This window comes from Halichoeres trimaculatus, unplaced genomic scaffold, assembly GCF_033239565.1.
Source record: "Halichoeres trimaculatus isolate MK-OKI-2021-1 unplaced genomic scaffold, fHalTri1.1 fHalTri1_scaffold_14, whole genome shotgun sequence".
Lineage (NCBI taxonomy): Eukaryota > Metazoa > Chordata > Actinopteri > Labriformes > Labridae > Halichoeres > Halichoeres trimaculatus.
In genome coordinates, this window is record NW_027437192.1 from 31,254,678 (window position 1) to 31,267,039 (window position 12,362).

Genomic DNA, 12,362 nt, shown 5'->3' on the forward strand with positions numbered 1-12,362 from the left:
CTTTTAGATGTTTGAGATGGTTTCATGGAGATTTAGTACCATACGATTTGATTTACACCAAATCACCAGAGCGTCCTGACACCACTCAGTCTATAACTCGTGGTCACGTTAAATGAAATGTGAAATCCTTGGTGGTCTCTGTTAATCCCTCTGTTTGTTTGTCTTGACTCTGAATCAGAGAGGCACAATTACACTTTCCGCTGCGCTGCGCAGAAACATCACAAGTTTTGATTTCACTCGCGTTACGGTGCGCCATGAGGATAAGCCTGGCGGATGTTTCTCTCACACTTCTCGTGAGGCGTGTTAGCTGAGCAGCTTTTCTCGTATTTTCGCACCGATTAGACACGGCTGGCTGAGAACAGGCCAAACATGGTGGTGGTATGATGAGTGTAGGAATGCTCTGATGGGTATGATCTGTTCAGTACAGACGTCTGGCAGCAAGAATTAAATCATGCACCATTGCAGAAACATGGAAAATAATAACAGTCAGATGCTCCTGAAAGAGTATTTTTCAAACTGGTGTAACTCTGCTTCTTTAACATGGCAACATGAAGTCACACAGCTTTCAAATGCCAGCGCATGAAAGCCCACAAAAGACACACTCACAGTCTGGGTCCTTTTATTTACTGCTCTGGCACCACACAACAGGGACATAGGGTTGTATTATGGTGGAAAAATCCTGGTCCTTGGTTTCCTGGATTAATACGAACCAAATATAAAGTGTCAGCTCCGATTTCGGTCTTTACGTGAAAATAAAAAGGGGATTTCAGTCCCGAGTGTTGAGTCAGAGCACAGAATGCCATGATATGCTAATGACAGAGGCTTTTGCTTTTACTGGCTGTCCCCGCGGTCGTGTCTGTCACGCCTGCCAACACAAGGCTGTGATTAAGCCAGTCAGTGTGGTAATGTGCAATATGTTTACATTTAAAGACGGGGTGATTGACGTGACACGACAGTGTATATGGTGAGGATAAGACCTGATGGTGAAGGGTCGGGTTGTTAAAGCATCAACATCCAAGAAGACTCTTAAAAGCAGTCAATATCTGCCCCACAAAACAAAGTATGGGGTATAACAGTGTTTGTGGACTGACAAATGAAAGAGACTAGATTCCTACACTGTGGAGATTTTCAGTTTAATTTAAGGGATAACAGCCAAGTTAGCTCGTTTAAATAAGGGGTGTTTAGCTTTCTTATATTTTAAACTTATATATAAAACAATACTGTTGGATGTTCAAGAGTGCAGATTTTTAAACTGCTACATGTTCTTATAATGTAGAAATCCATGAATCTGTCCGTAAACTGCTGGAAAAAAAGGAGTCTGTTCTAAAATTGACCCGAAACCGTCATGAGACCTTAACATGGCCAAACATTAGAGGGACAGGCCATAAACCACAGACCAGGGGTGGGCAAACTTTTTGATTCGTGGGCCACAATGGGTTCTAACATTTGACAAAGGGGCCGGACCAGGAGCATATGGATGGAGTGCTTTGGTAACTATCAGGGTATCATTTGGTCATTCCATATCTGTTTTAGAATCCAAAATCGGAAAACGGATAACGACTTGTTATTCCTTTTTTCGTTTTCAAATCAAAAATCAGAAAACAAGTAACGGTCTATTTTTCGCTGTCTTGATTTTGTTTTGGATTTAAAATTAGAATATGAGAGAATGGAATTATAATGGGATTTTTCATCCGTGTATGGTTCCTTCTTTCATTATTCTGTTTCAAAACAAAATTAAAAAAAAATAAAAAAAAAACTGACTTGTTTTTTTGTTTTTCTGTTTTAAAACCAAACAGAAAAACGGAATTACTGAAAAGAAAAACGTGTTTTTTCTGTCCTGGTTTTAAAAAAGAAAAAAACAAAAAATAATAAAAGATTGTGTCAAAATTGTTTGTGTGATATTTTGATATTAAATGTGAACTCTCTATATAGAAAACATCAGAATTGCAGGGAAAATAAAACATTAACAAGGTTTATTCATTTAATTTTTTCAAGTTCAGCGGGCTGGATTAAAACGTTTAACGGGCCGCATGTGGCCCCCGGGCCCTAGTTTGCCCATGCCTGCCATAGACTATATAAAATACAGATTTGCCTGTCAGTCACGTGAGCTGAGCTTTGCTTCTGATTGGACAAAAATGTGATTCTTATATCTTCTAAACCACTGAAGTATAAAAAAAAATATAAATAAATCACCCCTGTACAATGTTTTGCTGATATGAGTGTTTCAGACCCAAGCTGTTTTTTGAACCAGGCGGTAAATATGTTTAAATGCTGTAAAAGTCTGTTTTTATGGCTTGGTGTGTACGTGGTTTATGGTCACACAGGACATCAAGACAGAGTTGGAAATCCTCAGTGGTGTAAATGTCTGAGCTGTGACTCAATGCCCACGGATGCTGAGTGTTACTGCTGTCACGAGTGGAACTTGGTTATAGACACTCTTCAGGATTTGTCTGAGGACACTGCTGGCTCTCAAGCCATCTGTATAACTCATCACACAGATTTCCCTGCTCTTCTGAATTCTGGAGTGTCCTGTAACAGCAACAACAACAACAACAGTCGTGGCAGCAGTAACACTCAGCATCTTGATGTCCAGTGTCTGCGGATGTTTCCTCTGTATTCCTTTCAGTCGCCATCTGTAGCAGCTCTTCTTCTGTGTGCTCCGGTTCATGCAGGTATCATTTTGGTTCCAAAGTGAATGGAACTTCATCGTCGCTGTCATAGTCACTCATTTTGAATTTCCTACGCTGCCTCACAATCCTTAGGGTACAAACAAAAGAATTACGATACTTGATCAAACTTACACGCGGCTACAACCGGCGCCCGAAGCATAGCTTGTTTACATTCCCTACAGCTGAAAGGAGGAGGGGGGACGGAGCACACTAGCGCTGGGCGGAAGGATAAATGACCAGTTAGTTAGGTCCAGATAAATGTTTATATTGCCAAAGACTTAATGCACTTAAAAAATATTTTATGTAGCGTACTCTTAAACTATGGTATTACTTTTTGATTTTAGTTCTTGTAGGCAGAGAAAATAGCCTTTGAATTTGGTACGATCTTCCCCTGTTAGCGTCTATTTCCTCGTCACCATCGATTACAGTTTGTGTCTTACTGAGGGAGAGGAGACAACTTTCTACTGTATCTAATGTCCTTAGTGGACACATGGAGCTCATACAACCCCACTTAAAAAAAAAAAAAAAAACTGAACTATCCCTTTAAGATTTAAGAGAAGATGATATGTGAAGATTCTCCTTATGTGTGAGATACAACCCGATTTCAGAATCTTTTAAGATTTTTAAAATCCTGTAGCTTGAGCCAGGCTTTAGGTTGGAATTGTTTACGTTTTAAGTTTTCTTGATGGAATTAAAGGACAGTTAATGGTCAGGTTTCAAAAAATGGTCAAAACTGTATGTCGGAAATGGGTTAAGTTCGATATTCACATTGATTCTCTTCTTTGAAAACTCTTGCAGACTCAATGGCGGCACCTCTGATGGGGGTATTGGCTTCAAAACTGTACAATGGTAAAAGGCAAAGCCACGCTGTCCATTCTTTATACAGTCTGGTGACTGCAGGGTTAACAGCCGTTTATACACTCAACAGAATAAAGAAAGGTTCATTAAAAAAGCCCAAATATGTAGTTTTGGAACATTGTAGTTTGTTGTTTAGTGCTTTTCTATCAGACATTACCTGTCTGTAAGAGCTGGGTAACTTGTAGTGGTCGCCACGGTCCTGAACCTCTAAGCTGCACGTCTCATTCATACAGACAGGTAGAGACGTGATCCTCAGCCTGTAATCCTCTGACATGGTGATCTCAGGCCTAATCTGTATCGGTTTTCACTGCTGTGTCACTGTGTCAGGCTGTTCTGGGTTATTTTACTGAATCTCATTACTAGCTTCCATCTAAATCCACGAGAGCTTTCACAGAAATAGATGAGAAAGCTGGACTTCACATAGGTCTACGTGGGACGTTAATTCACCCTCACAGCTCTTCAATCTTCCTGCACTCACAGAGTATGTTTGCATTCTGCCTGATGGAGTGAGAACAAAGAGACGGACCAGAAAAAGAAGAAAATACAAGGCTCCTCACAGCCTGTGAGCTGGATCAGGATCCATCTCCCCTCAAGGCAAGATTAGTGGTCTTGGGAAAGGAGCACAAGTGGGTATTAGCACAGTGACACAGCTCCATCCCCTCCTCACTGGCTTACACTGAAGACAGGGTGGAGCTTCCTGAAATCTGCAAACGCAGACCTGGATTAGCTGGAGATGCACAGTGGTAGCTCAGGGATTTATCAAGGTAATACTCATCTTTCAGAACCTGGGCACTGTTTTTCATGCACTTTGGATCCTAATTGACTAAGAGGTTCAGAAATTTTCTGTATCTTTTATTAGATGTTCTCAGCAGACTGTAACTTAACCCCTTCAGGCAATGCATCTGATCAGAGCATGCTCAGTTAAAGAAACCCTGTCTTGTCAAACGGTGTCTGAGCGAGAGGGACAGAGGGACACTTTCCTGAAACCAGGACTGTTCTCGCACTCTGGCAACACTCTCTCCAAACCTCCCACACTCCTTGCAGAGAAAATAATTCTGAGCAGTGAAGCTGGCAAAAATATTTACGTTTTTATCAGTAATAACCCCCAAGAGATGTGTCCCATATATACACTCAACAAAAATATAAACGAAACACTTTTGTTTTTGCTCCCATTTTTCATGAGATGGACTCAAAGATCTAAAATTCATTCCAGATAAACAATATTACCATTTCTTTCAAATGTTGTTCACAAATCTGTCTAAATGTGTCATAGTGAGCACTTCTGCTTTGCTGAGATTATCCATCCCACCTCACAGGTGTGCCACATCAAGATGCTGATCTTACATCATGATTAGTGCACAGGTGTACCTTATACTGCCCACAATAAAAGGCCACACTGAAATGTGCAGTTTTGTCTCACAGCAAAATGCCACAGATGTCGCAAGCATTGAGGGAGCGTGCAATTGGCATGCTGACTGCAGGAATATCAACCAGATCTGTTGCTGGTGCATTAAATGTTCATTTTTTCACCATAAGCCGTCTCCAAAGGCGTTTCAGAGAATATGGCAGTACATCCAACCAGCCTCACAACCACAGACCATGTGTAACCACACCAGCCCAGGACCTCCACATCCAGCAAGTTCACCTCCAAGATCGTCTGAGACGTATAACCAAAGAATTTCTGCACAAACTGTCAGAAACCGTCTCAGAGAAGCTCAACTGCATGCTCGTCGTCCTCATCAGGGTCTTAACCTGACTCCAGATCGCCGCCATAACAGACTTGAGTGGGCAAATGCTCACATTCGATGGCGTCTGACATGATGGAGAGGCGTTCTCTTCACAGATGACTCTCGGTTTACATTGTTCAGGGCAGATGGCAGACAGCGTGTGTAGTGTCGTGTGGGTGAGCACTTTGCTGATGTCAATGTTGTGGATGGAGTGGTCCATGGTGGTGGGGGGGGGTTATGGTATGGTACGGACAGGCATCTGTTGTGGACGAAGAACACAGGTGCATTTTATTGATGGCGTTTTGAATGCACAGAGATAACGTGATGAGGTCCTGAGGCCCATTGTTGTTCCATACATCCATGAACGTCACCTCGTGTTTCAGCAAGATAATGCACGGCCCCATGTTGCAAGAATCTGTACACAGTTCTTGGAAGCTGAAAATGTCCCAGTTGTTGCATGGCCAGCATACTCACCGGACATGTCACCCATTGAGCATGTTTGGGATGTGCTTGACCGGGGTATACGACAGCGTGAACCAGTTCCCACTAGTATATGGCAACTTGGCACAGCCATTGAAGAGGAGTGGACCAACATTCCAAAGGTCACAATTGACAATCTGATAAACTCTATGTGAAGAAGATGTGTTGTACTGCATGAGGCAAATGGTGATCACACCAGATACTGACTGGTCCTGCACATTTCAGGGTGGCCTTTTATTGTGGACAGTATAAGGTACACCTGTGCACTAATCATGATGTCAGAGCAGCATCTTGATGTGGCACACCTGTGAGGTGGGATGGATTATCTCAGCGAAGCAGAAGTGCTCACTATCACATATTTAGACAGATTTGTGAACAATGTTTGAGAGAAATGGTAATATTGTGTATCTGAAATGAATTTTAGATATTTGAGTCCATCTCATGAAAAATGGGAGCAAAAAAAAAAAAGTGTTGCTTTTATATTTTCGTTGAGTGTTCAATCCATGGACTTTGATTCCTTGGCATGTATGTATGTATAAGGGATAATGCCTGATCTGGGTGTCCAGTATAAGAAATTAATGGACTTCACGGAAGCAACATTCCTCCGCAAGGTCCATTAATTTCTGATAACATGCTATTGTAACTTATGGAAAAAAAAACACAGTAATGTTGTTTTTTACCATTAAAATCTTAGGTTTTTCACAAGAAGCAGCTGAGTGTACTTCTTAATTTTAATTTTTTGAGGTAACCAGCTCTGGCCACACAACCTGCATCTTGGTTGGCTACAGCTGTTATATCAGGCCTAACTAGTTGATGTATGTTACAGGATACAAAGTATCATTTCAGAGGGCAGATGCACCTTTTACCGCCTGTGTGTGTCCAGAGCATAGGTCCTTCAGGGCCCAAGCACCCACTGAGACTCTGGAGCACCCACACTGCAGAGCACCAACATGTCCCAATCCTGTAAATGCAGCGGTCATTTCTTCTGGCTTTAAGTACGGCGCACTGTTCAGCTATCTAGTCTCTGGGGAGCCGGTTTTTAGATTTCTTCTAGCCTAAAATAAATTCTTTCCGTCCACTAGAGCCTGTTGCGTTGATTAAATAGCACAAGAAGAAGAAGAAGAAAAAAATTGTCCGGTCGTGTGTGAAGTTTGCGGGAGAACTTGTCTGTGTGCTTCAATGCTGGTTGTTGCTGTATTGTCTGCATGCTAGTATGTGCACTTAAGATGCTGTTGAATAACACAATGTGCAGTAACACTTTCTTTAGCAGTTTTATTAAAGTGACAGTCATGTAAGTTTTGGGGACCCAACAGTGCAAACATAAATCAGCGCCTATGGTCCAGAGGACGATGGGAAATTTTGCTTCAAGGAATCAAAGTCCACGGATAATTTTCTAAACCATTTTTATTTCAAGAAATATTATCCACCATTTACTCTGATCATTAAATAAATTACAATATACAATATACATTGTATATCAATGTATGTTTTGAGTTTCTGTTGCCATGGTTACCAACTGGCGTTTGTGCTAGCACATTAATTTTGAGCAACCAGGCTATTTCACTTGAATTTTTTTATAGGTGTCCTATAACACTTTTTACGGACACCCTGCAGCCAATCAGAATCGAGTATCCACCTAATATATTATGATAGAGTATAGCTTTGATTAAGAGGTAATTCTATTAATATTCTATGATTAATTCTATTTTAAAGTGAGCCTCTCCCAAAAGAACATCATTTATTCCGTGGACCCACTCCTCATGGTAGCTATAGTAGTAGCATCTATGTTTTCATACCTTTGGGTAGATGATAATAAAGATGCTAACTCTTCATATGGGTTGCTTTCGCTTATTGGGTGTCATTTTTCAAAAATCTTTCTCTTTTTCTTGCTGGCTGAGTCCTTCACAAAGAGTTTTAGTGATCTCCGTGCTTTTCTCCACATTTGTTGGTGGATAGGACATCTTAAAATCATATTTTACTGCACACTTCTATCTCTGACAATTCAAGATTTAAGTTTGTGTACCTCTAATGTGGCCCCACATCCGGGTTACTACCCAAATTGTATGACATGCTGTGTATGACATTCTCTTTTACTAAAAATATAAGATAAATCACTTGCTTAGATTTCCATTTTTTGCTGTGTTAGCGTGTCTAAAGTCTGCGTGTATATAATTGTGCGAATATTTTTACACGGCTCTGTTCACACTGCGGGGTTGTCACGTGCTTAAAGAGCTTAGCAGCAAACACATGGATCTTGTGTGCAGCTCTCTGTTTTGACACCCTGTATAGTGGAACTACAAACACACACACACACACACGCGGGGTATTTTTAGTTTGGCACACAGCGTGGAAGTGAGGAGGCAGCATAAGAGGGCCATGCATGGTGTCAGAGAAGTGGTGCTCTCCACCAGCTCCTGACACTAAATGTTTGAGAGGGCTGTTGTGAATATGATCAAGGACTCTTTTGTTGCCGTCCACTAAAAGCTTCTTGTCCCTCTGCCTGTGAATATCCTCAGCACTGAGCTCTCAGCACGTGTCAATGTAGCGCTGCCAGTGTGAGGGAAATGCACAGAGAAGGTCAAATAGGCAGCTTGCAAAGAACCACAGAGTTTGTTCACAGACAGCCTACAGAAAAGATTCCACATCAACGACCATATGTAATTAACTGTTTTAGGTAGGTAGCAATAAAACTGTATTTGTCCATTTTCTGGAATTCCTCCTTCCAGCCGCTGAGACTGTCTCCATCGTGCGGGTTTGACCCAGAGGTTGCCAAGTTGTGTTTGTGTCTTTGTCTGCTGCTCCAGTGCAGGGCTGTGGTTTTGGTGAGGAGGAGGAGAGGAGGACAGCGCTGTGGGGACGCACGGTGGAGGACAAAGACGAAAGGGAAAGGAGGATGTAGTTCAGCTTAACACGCCATAAACACAGCTGAGGTGAGGAGGTCATGCCAAGAGCAAGAAATCTATATAATTTTACCTTCAGGAGTATAGAAATATGCTACAATGGAGCCTCGACCGCAGTCATGAGGTAAACAACACTCTCCTCTGCTATCATGTGACACTAAAAACACACACTTTCAAAAAACTCTATAACTCTACTTTTCGTCCTCATATTTTATTCACCAATTTTCCCCCCTATCACAAAACTTCCCTGAGCCTATTTTACCCTGGTCTGTCATTGTGCCTCGGGCCAGGCCTCCCTTTCTCACTGCCATTCCCGCGAGACCAAATAAAGTCGACCAATTTCTGGTTGCTGATGTCACCTCCACCATTTCAGCGACTGCCCTGTAATCATCCCCGTTCTGCTCTGTGATTGGAGCAGATCTGGCCTCGGTGACTCCTGGATGAAAGAAGCTGAGGAAACATATGGCATCCTTTAAAATCTTAAACTGTTGCTCATGATTGCACCGATGACTGAAATCACCCTAAAGGAACTCCAAATTTCACATTTGATCCTGTCCTGAATGGTTGTTTGCTCCCATTCCTCTGCTAGCTTATGTGTGTAAATAAAAGGTCAAAATGTTTAGCGGCTCCAGATCCCCATGGGGGGCTTCCAGAATCAAAAATTACTTGAAACCAGAAAACCATGAAAATTAAAGAGACCCCCAGGGTTTATCTGTTTTTGGATTTTAAACTCTGGGGCCTGTTTTAGGATGAAATGCAAAAGTATTGTCGCATTTTGGCTGCCACTTTACCCGGTAACTGTGTTTTAGCCCAGGGGTTCCCAAACTTTACTGACCAAGGCCCCCCAAACAGCATTTGCTTCTTGCTGGGGACCCCACATTGGAAACCAGCAGACTACCCTTTCAAAATATGGAAAGAAATGTCGACTTTAAGAATGTTTTTCCTAACTTTTACTCACTTTTCAGTTATTATTACATTTCTTTAGAACAGGAAATCATTAACAAACATAAGCCAGAGTCACACAGGTAGGTTGTTGCAAAAAGGAAAAGGAGTTTCAGAGCTCTGTCGGCCAGGGGAAAAGCCTCAAAGTTGAGTTCAGTTTTTTAAGAAAGCTTATCAACAAGCTCAAACCAACAAATTGAAACCACGCAACATGACATCATCATGCCTGACGTTGCAGCTGTCACACGAGGTGCGGTTAGGTACAAACCAAAACTTGAGAATCTGACGATTATGGCGCTTTACATGTTACATGTTCAGGACAAATTGTGATTTTTTTTTTTTTTAAATACATTCTATTTTTTCCCTTTCCTCCAATTTTTTGAGCCCCCCCCCAGTGCCTCCCGGCGGCCCCCAGGGACCAGGAGCCCCCACCTTGAAAACCACTGTTTTAGCCGACTGAAGGCGCAAACTCTTGAAAATGGACACCAGAGTGTTTTTTTTCTAAAATGCTGACACCGTTGCTGAGTAAACAGTCTGCTGACTGTCATTAACAAAATGTGCATCTGTTGCTTCACTCTTTAACTTAGTATTCCCCAATACACCGGGGTTGTTTCCCAAAGCCCAGGTACCTTGCCTTGCCTTGGTCTGATGTGGGCGTGGGGTGGGCGTGGGCAGGCATCCACATCATCAGATGCTGCCCAAGTGCTGTTCCAATGTTCATGTTCTCCTGAGGCATATGTCCTCCGTTTGGTTAGCATGTGGCTAATTGACCAAGGATACACAGGTGTATCCTTCACTGCCTTGCCATGGCTATAAATACCCAACATGCAACGCGTGAATCTACAAAAAAGGAAAAAAATGGAAGGAAAAGACGCACCAGCGGAGGGGCGTGGTAAATTCCAAATTAAATGTAAGTAACAAAATACACCTCTGAAATAACTTATGCCATGTCCACCATTTAACTCTTTTGTGTGTTAATCACGTAACTATAATTACTGAGAAGCTGCACCTGCAGAGTGTCAATGATGTGACAATAAAAAAGCAGAAAGTGTAGAAAAGTGGCAAGCCATCACAATATTTGTAGCCGTCTGAGCTCCTCCCAAAATATGCCTTTGTAGGCTGTTCCATTAGCATCTCCTTTTGAGCAGAGGCAGGACACTTGCCTTGGATTGGAAGGAAGTGGCTTCGGAGGCACTGCCTTCCAAGGCAAGGCAAGGCAAGGTACCTGGGCTTTGGGGAACAGCCCAGATGATCAGCTCAACTCTACTTCAGTGGAGATCTACCAAAAGCTGCTTCTGGACAAGACAGTTATAGCGCCAACTACAGGTGTGGAGTGCTTAATACAGCCGTCGTTCAGCTGTTCTGTGTTATGAAGATTTTTTTCTCTGCGTTTTTACGTTTGGAGGTGAACGTCCTGAAAACAGGGCCTGAATTACATTAAATAAAAAATAAATAAAATGAGATGATAGGATGATTAACAACCTGTGTATCATTTGTTCAGTTGATATTCAATTATGAACCAAAGAAAAAGAAAAGACAAACAGTTTTGTTTCTTCTTTTAAAGAAAAACAAATAAATAAAAATGTGTTTGTTGCTGAAGAGCTGGTTTGTTAATTCTGAATAATTAAAGGGAAGTTGAATTACAAAGGCTTATCACAATTAGTCTGTGAATTACCGAATGTTTCATACTTGATATATGAGTTTCAAAGACCTCTGTCTCAGATGACACTGCCATACTTGCACTCCTGATTGACCACTTGGTTTCAAGCTATCTGAACTCAATCTACTACTTCACACAACGGTGCAAGGACAGTTTCCTTCAGCTGAACACAACAAAAACAAAAGAACTGGTCATTATCTCCTCTAGCAGTCACAACCCACATGCAAACTGCATCAACAATAAACAATAGAGATGGTGCACTCTTTCAGATATCTTGGACTCGCCTTGGACAAAAAACTTAATTTTGACACACACACAAGACATCCAACGCTGCCAACGCAGACTGTGATCTGCAAACTCAGATTGGTCTTGGTTACCCCCCCACCTTTTGTTTTTATTGTGTCAAAGCAGTATCCAACCCGTTATCCTTTACTGTTCCCCCTGCTACTACCACATGCTAACCACCTCCAACAAAAACAAAAGCCCTGTTTCCACCAAGCAGTCCAGTTTAGATCAGTACGGTTTGGTATGGGTTGGTCTTGTTTGCCTTATACAGCCAACCATGCCCCTTGGTGGGCATGTAAACCTGATACCCATAGCAGTATTAGTTAGACAGCGTGACACCATAGCAGCGTGAGACAGGGTACCTCGCTAAGATATCCAACTACAAAAACGTGAGGTGGTAAAAAAGAGCAACAATGGAAGACATCCAGCAGTTCGTCTTCTTTGTGAAAAATAAAGACTTATAGTGCTCAGCTCACTTTTTGTTGGGCTAAATCTCTTACAAATCCTTGTTTACATCTGCCACTGGGGTCCGGGATAGGGGCTGCTGCTGCTGCTGCTAATGTTACCACAACCACCTTCAGCCTCACCCAAACCTGGCTCTATGTCTTCATCCTGAGCTCCATCATATCACCAGGCACAAAATCTTACTGTCAAAAATCGGCAACACAGATTGACATGTTTTTTTGTGACCCATCTCTTCACCATAAAATGCACAAAACAAAGCCAAGCACGAAAGCTAACTCAACTTTTCTTCCTATTGGGGAAATAGTGGACTCGATGCCATGGTAAGCTATTTTTTTTTCTTCTTCTTCTTTTTTTTTTTCTTTTTTTTTTTTCTTTT